Source organism: Natator depressus, chromosome 4 (genome assembly GCF_965152275.1).
Source record: "Natator depressus isolate rNatDep1 chromosome 4, rNatDep2.hap1, whole genome shotgun sequence".
NCBI lineage: Eukaryota > Metazoa > Chordata > Testudines > Cheloniidae > Natator > Natator depressus.
In genome coordinates this window covers 79,557,377-79,579,323 of record NC_134237.1, presented here as the reverse complement: position 1 = coordinate 79,579,323, position 21,947 = coordinate 79,557,377, and the positions used below count along the sequence as shown (strand labels likewise).

Genomic DNA, 21,947 nt, shown 5'->3' with positions numbered 1-21,947 from the left:
TTCTAGTGGGTTAAAACAATGAGGAGACCTTGTGGCACCTTAGAGACTAACAAATTTATTTGGGCATAAGCTTTCGTGGGCTATAACCCACTTCATCAGATGCATGAAAAATACAGTAGGCAGGTATAAATATGCAGCACATGAAAAGATGGGAGTTGCCTTACCAAGTGGGGGACCAATTCAATCACAGTGGATGCGGCCCATTCCCAACAGTTGACAAGAAGGTATGACTATCAACAGAGGGAAAATTACTTTTTTGTAGTGACCCAGCCACTCCCAGTCTTTATTCAGGCCTAATTTGATGGTGTCAAGTTTTCAAATTAATTCCAGTTCTGCAGTTTCTCATTGAAGTCTGTTTTTGAAGTTTTGTTGTTGAAGAATGGCCACTTTTAAGTCTGTTATTGAGTGTCCAGGGAGATTGAAGTGCTCTCCTACTGGTTTTTGAATGTTACAATTCTTGATGCCTGATTTGTGTCCATTTATTCTTTTGCATAGAGATGGTCCAGTTTGGCCAATGTACATGGCAGAGGGGCATTGCTGGCACATGATGGCATATATCACAGTGGTAGATGTGCAGGTGAACGAGACCCTGATGGTGTGGCTGATGTGGTTAGGTCCTATGGTGGTGTCCCTTGAATAGATATGTGGACAGAGTTGGCAGCGGGGTTTGTTGCAAGGATTGGTTCCTGGGTTAGTGTTTTTGTTGTGTGCTGTGTAGGTGCTGGTGAGTATTTGCTTCAGGTTGGGGGGCTGCCAAGCAAGGACTGGCCTGTCTTCCAAGGTTGTGGGTTGTGGCTAGAAAAGAGATAGGACAGTGATGATGCCCTGTCACAGAATTTAACTGTAAAAAAAACCCCAAAAGCCTAGTTAGAAAAATGTCAAAAAGAAGAGAGAGTACCTGATTTATGCACAGACAGCACTTCTGAACTGGTTAAATCAAAATCTTCATTTAAATCTAAAATTAGAGGTAAAGATCTTAATAATTCATTGTTTCTGAAAGATAAAATTTGCTTTGCTTCAGCAAAGTAAGTGAAGATGTATCACTTATCCCTTTTATACTTCACTCAATTTAGTTGGGAAAAAAATTGCCCTAGATGCATCCATTTAGAGTGAAATTGTCTAGTAAAGTGCAGAAGCCTTTGAGATTAATTTTAGCTAAAGTGTATTGACGCTGTTTGGCTCTATTCCATGTTCCTTACACCAAGAACTACTTCAGCCCTGAAATTTCAAGGTAATGTAAAGGTTTTAAAAGGGATTGATTTCCCCTCTTTTAAACCATTCAAAACACGAGTGTCAAAGTGCCAAGAGACACAAACAACAAGCAAAATCACATTGTTGGTATGAAGTCAACCCATTATTTCTGCTCCCCTCATCCCCTGAAGAAAACGATATAAAAATGCATAAGGATAGATGGATTGATAGAAAGATGGACCTTATGTACTGCAGCAAAACCAAGAACATGACCAATAAAATGAAGAGAAAAGAGAGGCTAGACTTCAGTTATACTTTTCTATTTCATTGCTACATTGTTGGCTTAAGTGCATGCTGATCTCTTCCCACTCCTCTACGCTACAGTTCAGCCAACATATTTAATGTACACATTAAATAAAAAATGGCATCACTGCCATAGCTCGCTTAATACCAATTGTGTGTGACATTAGCTATTATTTGTGTCTTCCTGGCCTGCATTTCTTCAGCAGCTTGATAAAGTGCCACTAATGATGTGTCTTATTTTTGTTATGAGGGGTGGGAGTGTGTCTTAGGTTTTAAGTGAACAGACCAGCCCTTGCATTTGACAGCTCATCAACTACCTTCCACAGGTGTTTCCCTGAACACCATTAGTTGCTGGAGAACTGTAAAGAACTGCAACTCTTTGGGGGCAGGGACCATCTTGTCTGGTGTTTGTACGGTGTTTGGCACAATGGGGTCCTGGCCCAGGACTAGGGCTCTTAGGCACTACGATGATATAAATAATAATCCGAATATTGGCAAGGAGAGAAGTTGTTTGGAGAAGTATTTTTATATGGATGTAAAAACTGGCAATTAAAAAAAATTCCCATCCAGAACATTTTTCTGCAATGCTGCACATTTCAGTATTAATTCAGATACTGAATTGACCCCCTCCTAATATTAAAATAGTAACCTTCTTAGATTGTTCTGCCCTGAAGCAGTTCTCTGTAATAATTATTAAAATAAAAGAATTATTAAAAAACAAACTCCTAGCCATCAGGAGGCAAAGTAGCCGAATGTTAGTATGAACTGGGAAACATTATGTACCATGATCAAAATCCCCACACTTTGGAGCACTCATTAAACTTTTTGGGAGAACTTTCCTCCTCTTTATAACCTCACTGAAAACAAAGGAGTTATGCCAGCCTGAATTTGACTTATACTGTTTAAAAGAAATGGCTCCTGTGTGAATTACCTTAGAAATGCTGTACTTGTGGCACCTTAGAGACTAACCAATTATTCCTTTTCTTTTTGCGAATACAGACTAACACGGCTGTTACTCTGAAACCTTAGAAATGCTGAAATCAGTACAAACCACTTCTGCTGTAGGATTGTTTGAATAATATTTGTTTTCTATAACCTCATTCTAAATGGGTGGGTCTAGGGCAATTTCCTATGTTATCACTAGTTAATTTATTTTACATATGGGGGTCAATGTGTCCCTCTCAAAAAAAAGTGCAAGGCTTTATTTGCCTCTCAGCCACTCTGGCATTTGAAAGAAGTTAAGTTATATGGAGCAAAAAACCTACTTGCCTTTTGTGAGTAGTCCCATAGCAGTCAATGAGCCCTGTTTAGGGTTGCCAACCCTCCAGGATTGTCCTGGAGACTCCAGGCATTAAAGATTAATCTTTAATTAAAGAATATGTTAATGAATATGATGAAACCTCCAGGAATACATCCAACCAAAATTGGCAATTCTAGCCTTGTTCCTGCTTCCATTTAACATCTCAATTGTGCAATCACATATGCAAAAGCTTAATTTTGTGCACAGGATTAGTCCTGCTGAGCTCAGTGGCTGACTTGTGTGAACAGGATTTAGCCCATGTACAATACCTGACATTAATACAGACACTCATTAAAAATCTGATCCTATTCCCATTGAAGTCAATAGCCCCTCTCATCAAGAGTGCAGACCTGAAGCTAAACAGCATGAGCCTAGTGTAAACCCTTACTTGCGTGTGTAATCCAGTTGTCTTCCATGGGATTACATGTGTAAATAAGGATTGCAGGATCAGGCTCTTGCATCACAAAGGCTAAAAACATTTAAAAAATGCTTAGCATCTAAAACTGTCAGAGACATTTCAGGTTCCTTCTATAAATACTGTTGCCCCATCCTCCAACCCCAGTGTCCTGTTCTGACACCCTTTTGTCAAGAAGTGGCTAAAGTCCAGGGCCTTGTAGGTGCCTCCCAGTGGAGGAGAAATCAATGAGACAAATTCTATATTATAAACATAACGTGTTTTAGTTACACATATACACCAACCCTGAAACAAAGGTGGTCAAACACGAGGCAGGGCAATCCCTTCTTTTAGGAATCTCAACCCAACCCAGGGAGCAGCTCTGCATCCAAAATTGATTATATTCAGAGACCTCAGGCCATGTCTACACTACATACTTTGGCCAACGCAAGTTACCCTGGCATACAGCTACCGCCGTAAATATATTGTTCGTGCACATACCCACTTGGCTCCTTGAGTCCGTGCTGTGCTTGTGTTGATGCACAGTGTGGTGCACCATCGGTAGGTATCGAAGTGTGCAACAGACCACTGTCCAGCACCTTGTCTTTTAGGACATTTTGGCAATGCATAGTGGGGCAGAACAAGGTGCACAGATGTGACTGGGAGCAAGGGGTCAACTTCCCAGCATACAACTTTCTCCATCCCATAATTTCATCCATATCCCATAATTTTCATGCCTTTTTTAAAAATCCCAGGAAGGCATGTGGTCCTTTTCACTGTTCGCCATCTCTGGTCGATATATGTAACCTGCACAGCTCTGCACTATTGTCATAAGCATTGCAAACACAGGATGCATTCTCCTCCGCCGGTATTTGCAGAGCTTCAAGAACTGAATCAGCCGGGAACAAGACAATTTATTAGAGGACAGATTGCTGTGGGACATAGTCAAAGTCAGTTCAAATCTGTTGGTGGCATTCATGGAGCAGCTGCAAATGCTGCTTCTGGGCCTGAGAAATGAGCACTGACTGGTGGGATTACATCATAATGGAGGTTGGGGACAATGAGCAGTGTCTGCAGAACATTTGGATCTGCAAAACCACATTCCTGGATCTGTGCACTGAGCTTGTCCCAGCTCTCCAGTGCAGGGACACCAAAATGAGATCTGCTCTGACAGTGGAGAAGCAAATGCCAATTGTACTGTAGAAACTTGCAATGCCAGACTGGTATTGGTCAGTGGGAAATCATTTTGAAGTTGGAAAAATCCGTTGTGAGGGGTCATTGTCACTGAAGTGTGTAGGGACATTAATCATGTCCTGCTATGCAAGACTGTGACTCTTGGGAATATGCAGGACACAGTGGATGGATTTGCAGCTACAGGGTTCCCAACCCCTGGTGAAACAATAGAGAGCACACATATCCCTATTTTGGCACCAGACCACCTTGCCCCAGAGAATATCAACAGAAAGGGCTAATTTTCTATGGCTATACAAGCGTTGGTGGAACACCAGGAATGCTTCACCATCAGTGTTGGCTGGTCTGGGAAGGTGCATGACACTTGGATCTTTAAGAACACAGGACTTTAAGTCCCACAGAAAGTTGGGACTTTTTTTCCCCGACTTGCAGATTACCACTGATATTAAAATGCCAATATTGATCCTGGGGGACTCAGCCTACCCCTTGCTTCACTGGCTTTTGAAGCTGTTCAACAGACACCTTGACAGCACCAAGGAAAGCATCAATTATCAGCTCAGCAGGTGCAGAATGATGTTGAATGTGCTTTTGGTAGATTGAAGGGAGCATGGTGTTGTTTACTCGCAGGACTGGAGCTCTGTGAGAAAAATATCCCAATGGTTATAGTTTCCTGCTGGGTCCTGGATAATATCTGTGAGGCAAAAGTTGCTGCTGGGATAGAGGGGCACTCTGCTGAGTTTGAACAGTCAGGTACAAGAGCTATTAGAGCTCAATATGGAGCTCTACGGTTGAGGGAGGCCATGAAAGAGCACTTTAACAGTGAGCCACAGTAATGTGTTGTGGTGGACTGTTCTGTACCTGGCCCTGCAGTTCTGGGGCCTGCTAGGAATTGTGTGGTGCTTGGTGTACATCTATGAATAGAACACTGTCAGTGTACCTATTCACTTTACAATGCTTGCTGTACCTTTATGATTATTATGCTGTGTTTATCACTGATCCTATGAGTTGTGGCACACTGTACAATAACAACTAAGTGAGTGTTTTCAGTACCTCTAGGCACTCTGCAGCGTAAGTTGGGAACTAATAAAGATGAATTATTTTCCAAAAAAACTGAATTTTGCTGAGTAAGAAAACCACTGCAAAAGAAAATCCGTGCAATTTAAAACCAAATACATTAAAAATAAAATAAATTAATGGAACAGAACTTAACAAGGGGAAAGACCATTCGTGTCTGTTTTGGCTACACATAGAGAAAGCGTGATTCTCACAGGCCAGTGTACGTGAAACTGGTTGTCCTTACTGACCTCCAGTGTGGAGCAGTGGGGGTAGAGATGCGGCCCCTGATGCCATGTGGAATGTTGAGGGGGAGTGTAGGGAGGTGGTATATTGCGGTTGTCCATGAACTACAAAGGGAGGTGAGCCCACGATTGCTGAACTTGTAGGTTCACAAAAGTCTGCAGCATCTGTGGTTGCTGCCAGAGAAGCCTCATTATGTCTTGGTGCATCTCCCTCTTCTTTTCCTGATGAGACTTCTGGCCTTTCCTTTGCCATGCAGCCTACAATATTCACCCTCCAGGCCCTCTGCTCACTGTCTGATGCTGCACTGGCTCACAGAATCTCATTGAACAGGTCATCCCAAGTCCTCTTCTTTCTCCTCCTTGTCTGGTTCAGGAGTTCCATAGGTGCGGAGGAGGGACCCGTAAAGGCCATAATGACAGCAGCTGCAGATAAAACACACAGAGCTACCATTGTCAGGATAATCACAACAGAAAGTGAGAGTTACTCCCTTGCCTTGCCCCCCTATAGTGTTAATCAAGACATGCTTATTGACACTTCTGCTTTGGATTGCTCATGCACGGCACCAGTCACCGCACCAGCCAGGATGAGTTTGGCCCCCCAGCGGTGATGGAAATGAGGAGGAGAAAGAAGAGGACTTGGGATGACATGTTCAGCAAGATCCTGCAAGCCAGTGCTGCATCAGTCTGTGAGCAGAGGGCCTGGAGGGTGAATATGGCAGGCTGTATGGAGAAGGAAAGAGCAGACAGGTGACAGGCCCAGTAGACCCAGCAGGAAAAGGAGAGCACCAGAACATAATGGGGCTTCTCTGGCAGCAAACAGATGCTGCGGACTCTTGTGGACCTACCGGCAAAAAGAGCACAGCTGGTGTCCTGAAGCTGCCGAGTCCTGTATGCTGCTAGCGTATTTATTGCAATGGTGCCTGCTAAAGTTACCACCGACTGGCGTGGGAAAGTGTCCTACTGTGAAGGAAGAAATAAGGCCACCATCCCTAGAAATCTTTGGCTCCCTCTTCTAGACAAAGTAAATTAATGAAAAGTCGATGGTTGTGCCTGGCTAAGCTGGGGTGCCATCAGTACCTCATTGTAACGGGAAATACATTTTACACACTTACCCCAGGTTCCTTCCCCTGCATCAGGCTCGCCCAGGCTCAACTGCTGGGACTGACTGGACTGCATCGGCTTATGTTGACCTAACTTTGTGGTGTTGATCCAGGCCTCAGGCAGACACCAAACTCTCCCACTGCTCTTACAGTGCTCTCTCCAAGGACCTCAAGCTCTACACAGACCCTTGCATAACAAAATCTAACAGCACAGCGTGTCTTCTCAATTCTGAATATTTGCTGGCACACTAAGAAAAAGGACTTGAAAGACTAAGGGCAGGTCTACATTTAAAATGATGTGTCAGCGCAATTTCACCAGTGCAGCTGTGCTGCTGTATTGCTTAAGTGAAGATGCTCCTTCACCAATGGGAGAAGTTCTTCCCTTGGGATAGTTAAGCCACCTCCCTGAGAGGCAGTAGCTGTGTTGATGGGAGAAGCTGGGGATTGCCTCAGTAAAACTACCTTGCTCAAGGGTGTGGATTTTTCACACCTCTGAGCAATGTAGTTATACCAATATAAGTCGGTAGTGTAGACCTGGCCTATGTGTATCAGTGTCACCTGGTGACACCTGCCATAATAATACTATGATGCTATGATAATCATTTCAGGGGATCACTAATATTAATTAATTGCATAATCTGTTCTTTTCACTGAATGAAAGAGTTACAGATGAAGGTGATTTCCATATAGATTTGTGGAAATAACATCTGTTTGTGGAAAATGTCTGGAGGTAGGGCCTTGTGCTCTACGAACTCCAGTAACACAGCAACCAACGCCACAAACTGGCAGACATGATATAAATCCAGAGGCGGATTACGGTTTTGTGAGGCCCTGGGCCAGAGCAAGTGGGGGCCCATCCCCATCCCTTCTGCCTGTAGTCTCCCTGACAGGGAAATGGGGTCGGGTCGTGCGAGTTGCCCTGCCATGCCACTCTGCCCAGCGCTCCTGCTGGGGAGCAGGATCGGGGAGGGGTGGCTTGTCCCGCTCCCCAGCAGGAGCCCTGGGTGAGTGGAGTGGGGCCGCTAATCCGCCACTGTCTAAATCATACACCAGTGCAGTAGAGAGTGAGAAAGGGAACCTGGAGACTAGAGAAAAGGTGAAGATTAGCTCAAAAGGGTTGCCAGGACAGTAAGTAGGGGAATCAATCCGGACCTGAAGAACAAAGGAGGACATGAGGGAGGGCAAATGGGAGCCAGCAAGATCAGACATATTATCTATATGGAAGTTGCAACTATGAGGAGAGTGTAGAGTAGGATTAGGAGGAGAGGAGGAAGGAGAACCAGACATTGAAGTCAACCAGGAAAGAGGATGCTAAGCATGGGGGGAATGTAAATAACAATATCCATTTCAAAGGAGTAGAAGGTGACTCCACCAAGGAAGAAGAGGATGGAAACAGCAGGAACAGGCTCAAGTGATGCTCTGTGTCCTCTAGAGTGGGAGGCATGAGAAACAAAGACCACCAAAGGTGAGTGCAGTTACTGAGGCAGAATGGAGGGGAGAGCCAGGATTCTGTAAGCTAGAATTTGAAAGTTGGACTCTCTACTTCTTTTGGCCCCATTTCAGGTAATGTACTTACCCACATGCCTAACTTTAATCATATGGTTGGTTTCACTGACTCTGATGGGACTGATCATGTGCTTAAAGTTAGGCATATACTTAATAAATACCTTGCTTACATTTAGGGGTAACTTCACTACTGTCTATGAGGCCAGATCTACACTACAGACTTATATCGGTACAACTACATGGCTCAGAGGTGTGAAAAATCTCCACCCCTGAGTGACATAGTTTACCGACCTAACCCCCAGTGTAGACAGTACTCTATCAATGGGAGAGCTTCTCCCACCGACACAGCTACCAGCTCTCGGGGAGGTGGATTAACTACGCTGATGAGAGAAGCTCTCCTGTCAGCACAGTAGCGTCTTCACTAAGGGCTTGGCTACACGTACATTTTATAGTGCTCTAACTTGCTGGCTCAGGGGGGTGAAAAATCACCCCCCTGAGTGCAGCAAGTCTGAGTGCTTTAAAGCGCTAGTGTAAAAATGCTGCGCTCCCAGCATTCGGAGCTAATCCCCTCGTGGAGGTGGATTACCAGGAGCGCTGGGAGAGCTGTCTCCCAGCGCTCATGCGCGATCACACTCGCACTTCAAAGTGCTGCCGTGGGAGTGCTCCTGCGTCAGTGCTTTGAAGTTTCCAGTGTAGCCATGCCCTAAAACACTACCGCAGCTCAGCTGCGCTGTATCTGACGACAAGCCCTACATACCTATGTGGGGAACATTAGAGAGACAAGGGGGGTGAGGTAATATCTTTTATTGGACCAACTTCTGCTGGTGAGAGAGACAAACTTTCAAGTTTACACAGATTCTTCTTCAGGTCTGGGAAATGTATTCAGAGTGTCACAGCTAAATAAAAGGTGGAACAGATTGTTTAGTATAAGTAGTTAACATATATTTCAAGGGACCATTCAAGGTGAAGTGGCCCATTAACACCCCTCCAGCCATGGGGGAGCAAGGCTGAGAAGGTGGTTTAGTGGGTTACAGACTGTTGTCATAAGCCATAAATCCAGTGTCTCTATTCAGTCCATGATTTTTAGGATCTAGCAAAGTTATGAATTTAAACTTTCAGGCTTGTCTATTGAAGGTGTTGTGCAGGTTTCTGCACTGTTACGACAATTAATACCCCCACAACACACCTTTCAAAATCCATGGGTCCTACACATGCATGTCAGAACGGAGTACCGCATCCAGAGCCCCAGCAATTATGTGGGTGAAACCAGGCAATCACTACATTCTCGAATGAACTCTCACAGAAAAATGATAAAAGACACCACATCACCTGTGGGTGAAAACTTTTCAGACAGCGATCACTCTATATCTGACCCCTCAGTCCTCATCCTGAAAGGAAACCTGCACAATATCTTCAGAAGATGAGCCTGGGAGTTTAAATTAATAACTTTGCTACATACCAAAAAGCATGGACTGAGTAGAGACACTGGGTTTATGGCTTATTACAACAATCTGTAATGCACTAAACTGCCCTCTCCCCCCCACATCCCACCCTGAATGACTGGAGAGGTGTTAATGGACCACTTAACCTTGAATGTCCCCTTGAAATATATATTAACTACTTACGCTAAACAGTCTGTTCCACCTTGTATTTAGCTGTGACTCTCCATTTCACAGATCAGAAGAAGAGCTTAAAAGTTTCTCTCTCTCATCAACAGAAGTTGGTCCAACAAAAACACTCATCTTCTGTCTCTAATACCCTGGGACCAACATGGCTACAACACCAAATATTTAATAATGGGCTCTTCAATCTAGCAGAGAAAGGTATAACATGATCCAATGGCTGGAAATAAGGTATAAATTTTTAACCACTAGAACAATTTACCAAGGGATGTGGTAGATTCTCCATCACTGACATTTTTAAAAAGTCACTGTTTTTCTAAAAGATCTGGTCTAGGAATTATTTTGGAGAAGTTCTATGGCCTGTTATACAGGACGTCAGACTAAGTGATCATAATGGTCCCTTCTGGCCTTGGAATCTGTGAAATCTATGAATTTGGGATTAAGCTACTTAGTTATTTTTTTCACAAACATTAGACACACCTCAGGCTCTGTGCTTCCTGCTATCACTATTAAAGTTTCTTCAGAAACAGGATGTGGATATCTTAAATCTGTAAGATATTATCAGTAATATCAATGGCTGAAAAAGTCTTAAGGTGATGAAATAAGTGATGAAGGGAACACTGAATATCTTGCAGCTTTTGACCTTTGAGGTTTGGGGTGCAGGGAAGGAGATGAGAATTGAAGAACTGGACAAATACAGTTTGTTTTTCCCTGGGGAGAAGGATAATTTACAGAGATCCTTCTTTTTATTTTATGAATTGTATTTATAGACTATCAGCAAAGAATATTTTGTTGCCGCGCTCAATCATTGCTCATTTAGTTCTTGGCCTGTCAGCTCAAACTGTCCAAAATGGATGTCAAGTGTGATGGTAGTTTTCATTACATGGACACGAGAAACTGGACTGAATCATTTTGCACAGCTCACCAAGCAGGCTTCAGATGGTGATACCTTTCAGTCATTATTGACATGGATTGGATTTGAAACAGCGTGCTAAAAGTGAAGGGTGCTGTATACTCTGGAATTACCAAATTCTGTGCCATCCTTTCTTCTTTTTTTTTTATTTCCATTTCTGTACTGCTGCAAAGAGAGAACACAACCCTGGATGATGCATAGACATCCAGCAGACAATTTCTGACTCTCTTTAACAGCAGCAAAAATGGGAGACATGATGACACTGTCTTTGCTGGGAGATTTGGGAAGAGGTAACTTTCTTGACTCTTGCAGTCATCCACCTTCTCTCCATGTCCACTGGTTGGGCCTTAGTTAAGCAGTTTTGCATTCCCAGTATAGTCTATAAATTGAGATGTTTCTCTGTTTGTGGCCAACTGGAGAACAGGACACCTGATGGGAAAAGGAGACAACGGTCTGGAAGATATTTGGAGGAACAGAGATCGTCCCTCTCATTTTTTAAAAAGGGAGTCTCACACATGGATAGAAGAGATGGTGGACTGATGTTCCCTAATTGACAACCCTACAAATAAGATATGGAAAGATGAATAAATATACTAAAACAGCTTGATTTCTGTTTTCACTGGATGGGCCAAATGATTTTTTTAAAATATCAATTGTCATTGACATTGTTGGCTCTTTGTAAAAATGTAGGATTTCCTTACAGGTATATTTTTAAATACAACAATATTATAATATTTTAAATGTCAGCAAATCGTGTGAAAAAGAAACAAAAATCTTTTAAAGATAGATCATTCTGTAAAATAACTGGAAATTATAAGAGTCACCAAATATTTCATAAGCTCACCCTTGTCACTGTTCTCCTTTTCCAGAATGAGTTGTTTGAACCAGTGTGCTGGGAATTTTCATGTCATGGATGAGCTGCAGTCATTCACATTTTGTCTTTCTTATTGTTATTTTAAAATCTAAAATACAGTGCTTTAAACAAAAAATGAATGTGATTTACAAATTCAAACCATACAGGGCAATCTTACTTGAGGCCCAATCATGCAAAGATGCATGCACATTGATGGGATTACTATCACGTGCAAAATTAAGTAAGAGTGTAAGGATTATTTGTCTTCCCTCTCGCCCTTTGGATTGGGGCCTATATTTTCAAGAAATAAATATCATCCTAACTACTACGTGTATCTTCAGTGCTATTTTACCGTCATGTTTGAAAATATATCTAAGGTATTTATTATTAGGGCTCTCATTTCTGTAGTATCTAAGCCAAAGCACATCACACTCTATAAAGTATTGAAACTCACAACAACCCTCGAAGGCAGGGAAGTACTATCATTCCCATTTTACAGATGGGGAGCTGAGGCACAGAGAGACTCGGGCCTTGTCGACACTGGCAAGTTTCTGTGCAGTAAAGCAGCTTTCTGTGGTATAACTCCTGAGGTGCACACACCACCAAGCCACTTAGTGCGCAGAAACTGCACAGTTGCAGTGCTGTAAAAAAAACCACCCCGACGAGAGGCGTGCAGCTCTCTGTGCCAGTTTAGAAACCCGGGTCGATTACAGCGCTGTGACTCTCTGGGAGGGGTCCCACAATGCCTGTTATTACCTCTCTGGTCATCGGTTTGAACTCTACTGCCCTGCCCTGAGGTGACCAACCATCATCCCCACCCCTTAAATTCCTTTGGAATTTTGAAAGTCCCCTTCCTGTTTGTTCGGTGACGCAAGCAGTGGTCTCAGCACATCTTTCCAGGTGGGCATGCCTGCTCCACTCACCAGGCGATCCCCCGCTTGGAGCAATGCCGAACTGCTGGACCTCATCAGCATTTTGGGAGTGGAGGCTGTGCAGTCCCAGCTGTGCTCCAGCCATAGGAATTATGATACCTATGGGCAGATTTCACGATGCATTATAGGGCCCACGACCAGGACACACTGCAGTGCAGGGTCAAAATGAAGGAGCTGCAGAACGCCTACCACAAGGCGTTGGAGGCAAACTGCTGCTCTGGTGCTGCGCCCATGAGCTGCTGGTTCTACAAAGACCCCACCACTGTTGGATCATATTAAAGAAGTTCTGTATTAAAATCACAAATGAGTTTGATTCCCCATAGTTTAAATTCCAGGGTATTACTAATTAAGAGGTCTCTTGGGTTTTGGTACTGTTTCTCTCCCTCTATGTGTGAAACTTGCAAGCTGCTAATTGTGTTAGTACATTCTAAGACAGAATCTGTTCTCAAAGCAATTCACAGAGACTCAAAGCAATACTCTAACAACAGAAACAGCACCCAGAGACTCCCCGCCCTTTTGTTGTATTAACAATTGTGATTAAAATAGAGATAGAGGATGTATGTGGACGGATGCTTGGTGTGGATAACAACTGAATGATCAGGGAGGTGCCAGCCTAAGAATCCAGTGTCCATCGGCTGAAGAAGGCGTCAAGTGGAAATAACCAGAGGACCCCCGGAGGGCAGACTGGAATCCACCCAACAGCCTCAAGAATGGGAGAACCAAAGAACAAGATAACTTCTTGGAGCCGTCAGGAATGTGCTATCTGCTGATTGATTCAGCAACAGCATGATGAAGCAATTCCCATAGACTGGCATAGGAAGAAATTCCTATAAAAATAGACTCTTAAAAAGTGAGAACTTTGGGGTCTGATTCTGAAAACCAACTTCCAGGAGCATCAGATGAGCATCTGACAAGGCCCTGCTCCCTCCTCATGTCCAGGCCACCTGGCCAGTGGCTTGGCATGAGCAACTCTAAGGCTGGTAACTATGATGACAACCTTGCAGAACCTCTGTGTGTGTGTGTGTGTGTGTGTGTGTTTGTGTGAATGTGTGAATAAATATGAGATTGAATGGAATGTTATAGCTATAACTAACTGCTTACTATGATAACAACCTTGCAGAACCTGTGTGTGTGAGTATGAATGAATGAGTGAATAAAGATGAGATTGAATGGAATGTTACAGCTGTAACTAACTGCTTTCTATGATTCTTTCTGTATTCACAATAAATGTGGTATTTTGCCTTTTTCCCTTTAATAAGATCCTGCTGGTTTTTAATTTATTGGTACAACATTTTGGTGGAGAATTGCGAAAGGGGGAATATTGGTAAAAAAACCTCAGTTATTGTAAATATTGGTGTGCACACCGCCAGCTCTAGTGAGCTAGGCATTTCTATTAGGTTAACCAGACCTGCTGGCCTCCGAGAAGGTAGCAGGGGACCTGCTGGCCTCCGAGAAGGTAGCAGGAAAAACAGATTAAACCAGACCTGCTGGCCTCCGAGAAGGTAGCAGGGGACCTGCTGGCCTCCGAGAAGGTAGCAGGGGACCTGCTGGCCTCCGAGAAGGTAGCAGGGGACCTGCTGGCCTCCGAGAAGGTAGCAGGAAAAACAGATTAAACCAGACCTGCTGGCCTCCGAGAAGGTAGCAGGGGACCTGCTGGCCTCCGAGAAGGTAGCAGGAAAAACAGATTAAACCAGACCTGCTGGCCTCCGAGAAGGTAGCAGGGGACCTGCTGGCCTCCGAGAAGGTAGCAGGGAAGAACAGATTAAACTAGACCTGCTGGCCTCCGAGAAGGTAGCAGGGAAAACAGATTAAACCAGACCTGCTGGCCTCCGAGAAGGTAGCAGGGGACCTGCTGGCCTCCGAGAAGGTAGCAGGGAAGATCAGGTTAACCGGACCTGCTGGCCTCCGAGAAGGTAGCGGGGAGAAATAGGTTAACCAGACCTGCTGGCCTCCGGGAAGGTAGCAGGGGACCTGCTGGCCTCCGGGAAGGTAGCAGGGGAAAAACGCATAGATTAAGCTATGATTTCAGAATCTTGGCTGTGTCACTTGCTAAGTAATACCAGCAGTGACAAAGAGATTGATATATCCATGTTAAGATGTTTAAAAGAAAACAGGTTAAGCCAGTACCAGAGGGAGGAATGGAGTCAGAAGGAACTCCAACCTCACCTTTTGTTAAAGAAATTACACCTTTTAAACAAAACCTTCAAAAATTTGGGCACAGTCCTTGGACTAAACAAGCCCTAGCTGATGTCTGCACTATTTCGGACCTGGAGGATAGATTGGCTCAGTATATCCTCATATACAAACCTTCTAGTGCTGCCAAAAGAGATGCAGCAGCAATTTGGTTGTTGTGTGAGGCATGTAAGGATTCTTCCCTCCGCTTGTCTTCATGTAAAGAGGAAAAGGCACAAACGGAAAAGGGAGCAGACAATTGGAAGGTGCTGGCTACAAATACCCAAAGCCAGCTGAAAATAGTGAAAGAGGCACTCCAGGAATACAAAAAGAGTGAAAAAGTTAACTCTGCAGAGGCTGGAGGGAATTAAGCAGCTAAACTTTGTGAAAATGTTAAAAAGGAAAAGTGTTAGAGAAAGAGCATTCTTGGTTTCTTTGCAGCCATTCTGAAAGAAAAATGGGCCCTTTTCCAAAGGAATGTCTGTAAATTAGCCAGGCAAAAATAAACTGATTAAAATCATTTGACTGGACAATTTAGTCAAATTTGCTAAAAGAACATAAGAGGGTTCTATTGGAACTTAGCTGCCTCAAATGTATAAAGGGAATGTAAGATGTAAAAAAACCAGAGCAGTGTGGAAGGGATGTTAAAGAAAATGTGTATGTATCTATCTCTGTGTGTGTAAATATGTAAAGTTCTAAGGACCAGTTGGTTTTGTTTTAAATAATGCCACTAAAAATCCATTTGACTCTTTAATTCAAAGTTGCAAAACTGACAGACCTTTTTGCTAGACACAGGTAATTAGTGTTGTTTGGCTTTGGGATTTGGCATTTAACCCTTAAAAGGTAACTCAATGCTTTACAAAATTTAAAATGTTTTTAAGTTGTGGCTGCAGCAGTGCAGTCAAAATCAGGAGAATATAAAAAAAAAAAATTCTGGATTCTTTTTGTTTGTTTGTTTTTGTAACAAAATAGCAGATGAGAGTTGTAGTACAAAAAAAAAATTAAAGACAGTGCCCCTCTGAAGCAACAGCAGGGGTGAGGTGCACAAAACAAAAAGAAGCAATGTTAGAAACACTGAGTCTTAAAATGGCTCTGAGTAATCAGACTGTCACTTTGATAAAGGTACATGAAACCTCTGTAAGCAAAAAAAAGAAATAGTGACACCTTATGTAAAAATGGATCTGGATAATGTTATAGAAGTTAAACTATGGAAGGAATGTGCATTTGCCCCAGAACATGTGCAGGGTATATTGTAGAAGGGGCAAAAGAAATGCAAACATACCATGCTACTTAATTAAAATGCTATTAGGGCTCCAAAGGGAGCCACAATAGGTTGGGTTTTCTTTTTCAGATTGCTGTGTGTTTTGGAAGCAGAAGTTAAAAGTAATCAAAACTCTGGTGAAAGTTGATGGTGTCCCTTTTAGTGAGCTGCTGATGGCTTTAAATCCAAAAGCAGGAAGCTTCTGTGAAAATGCAAATTACCTAAATGATAAAGGAAGGAAAGAATTAGCAGCACAAAGGAGCTGCAGATAAAGGACATACCTGGTCAGCAAACAAATTGTCTAAATAAAAGGCATGGGATAACAAGATAATTTTAATAAATTTAATGATAATAAGTATCCCTGTAACAATGTATAGTGTGTATGATTTTTGGAAAAACCCTTTAACGTCGTATGGTAATGATGCTTCTCAGTTATTACCTGTAAATAAAACTTAAAGCTTAACACAGCAGGAAAAACATTATTAACTTGGTCTGCAGTATAAGAAGGAAAACTCAGGGATTTAATGACTAAACAGTGGGATAATTTCCCCATAACCCTTAAAAGATAAAAGCCATTGAAACCTGGCCTGCCTATAGAACAAAAACAGGAAAATGTGGGGGCAATTCCTCTGTTTTGCCTGCAATCAGCAAGGGTATTTGTAAAAGAAATATTTTAAGCAATAATCTGCCACCCCAAAAGGGGTAGAAACATGTTCTTTTTGTCTTTCAGAAAATCAGGAAAAGCTAATGCCAGCTGAAAAGCAACCCAAAACCATGAATCTACTGTCACAATAGAAATTGTGTTTTGTGTTCTATGTTTTGTCTTGTTGCTAGCACTGTTGTGTGTTTAAAAAAAAAAAAAAATACTGAAGACCTGCAGGAACTTAAAAATAAATTAAGCTTTCTGTCCCAGCTACAGGACAGCCTGATACAAAAACAAGTACATGCCAATGTAGACTTGGTCCAAATTGGTCTGGGTAACCTAAAAGCCCGATGGAATCTTTGGCAATGGCTTAATACTACCACATGGCTTATGCATAAGAAAAAAAAAATTAGAAATAGGAAACTACACAGCCATAGCTATGGGATGCACTGAAATGCAGATACTTGCACTAGCTACTTTGGAACACAAATGTTCTGGGTCATATTGGGAAATATTAAGGGTTTGATGCATTTGTTAAAAAAGAAAGAGATCATTGTTTGACACTTATCAATATGAATGGATGCAATATGTTTCCAGTATTGTGAAACCAGACTTGTTAATGGGAGAAATTGTTGTCAAAATTGCACACCAACAGTCCCTGGAGGCAAAGGTATTGAAGGTTAGCCCACTCCCCATATTACACATGGGATCCTTCTGGCTACCCTGGACCTCGAGCCAGTGGGCTGGGGAGGGAGGGAAGCTATTGGACACTAGAGGTTGTACCGAATGGACTCCTCAAAAGTGGGTGTGCCTCACCTTGCCTGTTGCCCCAGAACCTTGTAGTAAAGATACATCACTAGGATCGTGTATGTGGCATGAATTGGAATCACAAACTCAAATTGCCTCACAGTACCTTCTCTTGAATAGGCTACATAGAAAGTGACACTGACGATTATAAATCTTAGTGTCAAAAGGGGGATTATGTTGGATCATATTAAAGAAGTTCTGTATTAAAATCACAAATGAGTTTGATTCCCCATAGTTTAAATTCCAGGGTATTACTAATTAAGAGGTCTCTTGGGTTTTGGTACTGTTTCTCTCCCTCTATGTGTGAAACTTGCAAGCTGCTAATTGTGTTAGTACATTCTAAGACAGAATCTGTTCTCAAAGCAATTCACAGAGACTCAAAGCAATACTCTAACAACAGAAACAGCACCCAGAGACTCCCCGCCCTTTTGTTGTATTAACAATTGTGATTAAAATAGAGATAGAGGATGTATGTGGACGGATGCTTGGTGTGGATAACAACTGAATGATCAGGGAGGTGCCAGCCTAAGAATCCAGTGTCCATCGGCTGAAGAAGGCGTCAAGTGGAAATAACCAGAGGACCCCCGGAGGGCAGACTGGAATCCACCCAACAGCCTCAAGAATGGGAGAACCAAAGAACAAGATAACTTCTTGGAGCCGTCAGGAATGTGCTATCTGCTGATTGATTCAGCAACAGCATGATGAAGCAATTCCCATAGACTGGCATAGGAAGAAATTCCTATAAAAATAGACTCTTAAAAAGTGAGAACTTTGGGGTCTGATTCTGAAAACCAACTTCCAGGAGCATCAGATGAGCATCTGACAAGGCCCTGCTCCCTCCTCATGTCCAGGCCACCTGGCCAGTGGCTTGGCATGAGCAACTCTAAGGCTGGTAACTATGATGACAACCTTGCAGAACCTCTGTGTGTGTGTGTGTGTGTGTGTGTGTGTGTGAATGTGTGAATAAATATGAGATTGAATGGAATGTTATAGCTATAACTAACTGCTTACTATGATAACAACCTTGCAGAACCTGTGTGTGTGAGTATGAATGAATGAGTGAATAAAGATGAGATTGAATGGAATGTTACAGCTGTAACTAACTGCTTACTATGATTCTTTCTGTATTCACAATAAATGTGGTATTTTGCCTTTTTCCCTTTAATAAGATCCTGCTGGTTTTTAATTTATTGGTACAACACCACCACTGTGAAGGCCACTGTGGATACTTTGGTGGCTCGCGTGCCCATTGAGAGTGGACCGAGCCAGGAGGAGGAAGTCTTGAACAAAGATGTGGAGGAGGAGGGAGGCCCAGAGGCAGAGCATGATTCGGAGGTCAGAGCTGCACGCAGCCCGGAGTTTTTCTCTATCCTGGAGGAGGCTAGCCAGTCACAGCTGTCGGATGTTGGCGAAGCGCAAACAGGAGAGGAGGCCCCTGGTAAGTGGCTTTGATTTGGGGAATTGCTGAAGCGAGTTGTTGGAGGCAGGAGGGTTGCAGAAAACAGGCTTGTGTCTGTATGATGCACGTACCACCAAATGCCTAGTCTGAGCGGTGCAACAGGGTGTTGATTGACTCCCTCGCTTCATGGGAATCTGCCTCAGAGAACTCCAGGAAACTCTCATGGAGATACTGGACAATCCGCTGCTTTGTTTCTTGCCCCATTAAGGTTAACTTTCCCATGCCTCTCTGCCGTTACTGGGGAGGGACCATTGCTGCACACAGGGGAGTTGCATAATGTCCAGGGCGGAAGGCGCAGTCTTGAAGAAAACCCTCCCTTGATTCCCTGCTGTCAACAGCGAGGTATCTTCCATAATGAACACAGCCTGTGGAAAATGTGGGGACAGTAATTATTATAAGCCCCCTCCCTCCCCCGCAGTGCTGGTTCTCCCCAAGAGCCACGTACCCAGTGCACAGTACGGTCCTGGAACACTTCCCCTTCCCCTGCCCCTGCAGTTACTCAACATTTTGAGGGTCTTGTGACTCATGAGTGCTTGCCTGGGGTCAGCCAGTTACTGATAGGTATGTGAATAGTGCCTGTGTTTTAAATCAGTGGTCTCTGTGTTGCAAACAATAGTGCTTCTGTAAATGTTGCATTTTGGCTTCACAGATAGGACCTTCGGAACCCAGCCTCCGCCTTTGTTATCGCAGGCTGAACGGCAGCGTAGAATTAGAAAGCAGCCAGGAAGAACTGAGGAGGACTTTCTGCATGAGGTCATGATGCACTCCGTGGCCGAAAAACAAGAATTGAAGGAGTGGCGGGACAGCGAGAAGAGGGACCAAAAGAAGAACGCGGCGCGCCAGAAAGAAGCCACGGAGCAGCTCTTAAACATTATGGAGCACCAAGCAGACACGCTCCAGGCGCTACTAGCACTGCAAACTGAGCAGCTCCGCGCCAGCCCTCCCCTGCAGCTGCTGTCGCGGAACTCTTTCCCATGCGTCCCCCAGACACCGCCAACACACTCTTATCAACCTCCTGGCACCAGTCTGTACCCGTGGCATTTCACTCCTTCCCTGTCACAGTCCAACCCTGTGGACTCCCAGTACCCTCAACACCTGTCCCTCTGCAGTTTAGTCCTGCTGAAGTACTGTACTCCAAAGGAGAAGGTTGGATATGATACCTGGACATACACAAATCTTTAACCATCCCAGGACCCCACCTCCTCCTAGGATCCTCCCTTCCCCCATCTCCCTCAGTGCTCATGTGTTTTTTTGTCTCTCTCCTCTGGTTGTTGTTTTTTAATAAAAGAATTGTTTTGGTTTGAAAGCCATCGTTATTCCATTAATTGAAAGCAAACGGAGCCCTGCAAAGCAACAGGCAATTTTCTTATACCTTCATAGTGCATTGTCTGCACCAACCACAATCACCTTTTAGCATTACAAGCACTGCACTCCTGAGAATAGCAACAAATATGAGTGGTTTTCAGCTTCAAATTGCTGCCTCAAGGCATCCCTGATCCTTATGGCCCCATGCTGTGCTCCTCTGATAGCCCTGGTCTCTGGCTGTTCAAATTCAGCCTCCAGGCGCTGAGCCTTTGTGGTCCAGCCCTGAGTGAGGCTTTCACCTTTCCCTTCACAAATATTATGGAGCATACAGCACATGGCTATAAACATAGGAATATTGTCAATGGCCAGGTCCAGCCTCCCATATAGGCCTTTGAACAGCCAAAAGCACACTCAACAGCCATGCTGCACTTCCTCAGCCTGTTGTTGAACTGCTCCTTGCTGCTGTCAAGGTGCCCCGTGTATGTCTTCCTAAGCCACGGCATTAAGGGGTAGGCGGGGTCTCCCAGGATAATAGCTCACCTTACCTGATCACTCTTGTTATAATTTGTATGGTAACACCCATTGTTTGATGTTATCTGTGTACATAAATCTCCCCACTGTATTTTCCACGGCATGCATCCGATGAAGTGAGCTGTAGCTCACAAAAGCTTATGCTCAAATAAATTTGTTAGTCTCTAAGGTGCCACAAGTCCTCCTTTTCTTTTAATGGGCATTTTGACTTCTACGGTGATCTTCTGGTCCAAGAAGAAAGTCCCTGCTTGCAGCTTCCTGAACAGGCCAGTGTTCCGAAAGGTGCACCGGACCAGCCTGTGTTAATGTCCATGACATTACCACTGTGATCCACAAGTGCCTGGAGAACCATTGAGAAATACCCTTCTGATTAATGTACTTGGTGGCTAGGTGGTCTGGTGCCAGAATTTGAATATTAGTGCCATCTAGTGCCCCTCCGCAGTTAGGGAAGCCCATTTGTGCAAAGCCAGCCACAATGTCATGCACATTGCCCAGAGTCATGGTCTTCTGGAGCAGGATGCGATTAATGGCCCTGCACACTTCCATCAACATGAGTCCGTCCGACGGTTGATTTTCCCACTCCGAACTGGTTAGCGACCGATCGGTAGCAGTCTGGAGTAGCCAGCTTCTACAGTGCAATTGCCATTCACTTCTCCAACGACAAGGCAGCTCTCATCCTCGTGTCCTTGCGCCACAGGGCTGGGCGAGCTCATCCCAGTCCCATGAATGTACCTTTCCTCATCCGAAAATTCTGCAGCCACTGCTCGTCATCCCAGATGTGCATGACAATGGGATCCCACCACTCAGTGCTTGTTTCCCGAGCCCAAAAACGGTGGTCCACAATGGTCAGCACCTCTGTGAATGCCACAAGCAATCTCCTGTCATAGCTACTACGCGTGGCGAGATCAATGTCGCACTCCTCTTGCCTTTGTAGTTTAAGGAATAACTCCACTGCCACTCGTGACGTGATAGGGTATGTCTTCACTAGCAATGTTAAAGCACTGCCGCTGCCATGTAGTAGTGGCACCAGTGCTGGGAGAGAGCTCTCCTAGCACTGTAAAGAAACCACCCCCACGAGTGGAGCGTACGTTGACAGAAGGAGACGTTTTACTGGTATGGGAACACCACCTCCCCAAATGCCATTAACCATTAGAAGAGGGCTTCTG

General features: G+C 43.9%; 1 long non-coding RNA gene across 1 annotated transcript; it reads left to right on the top strand.

Annotated features, from left to right (window-relative positions):
* The first annotated feature begins 14,286 nt into the window (after positions 1-14,286).
* LOC141986587 (uncharacterized) lies at positions 14,287-19,916 on the top strand. Its single transcript, XR_012639330.1, has 3 exons — positions 14,287-18,378; positions 18,656-18,924; positions 19,595-19,916. It is a non-coding gene; the product is annotated as an uncharacterized LOC141986587 (long non-coding RNA).
* Positions 19,917-21,947: the final 2,031 nt, after the last annotated feature.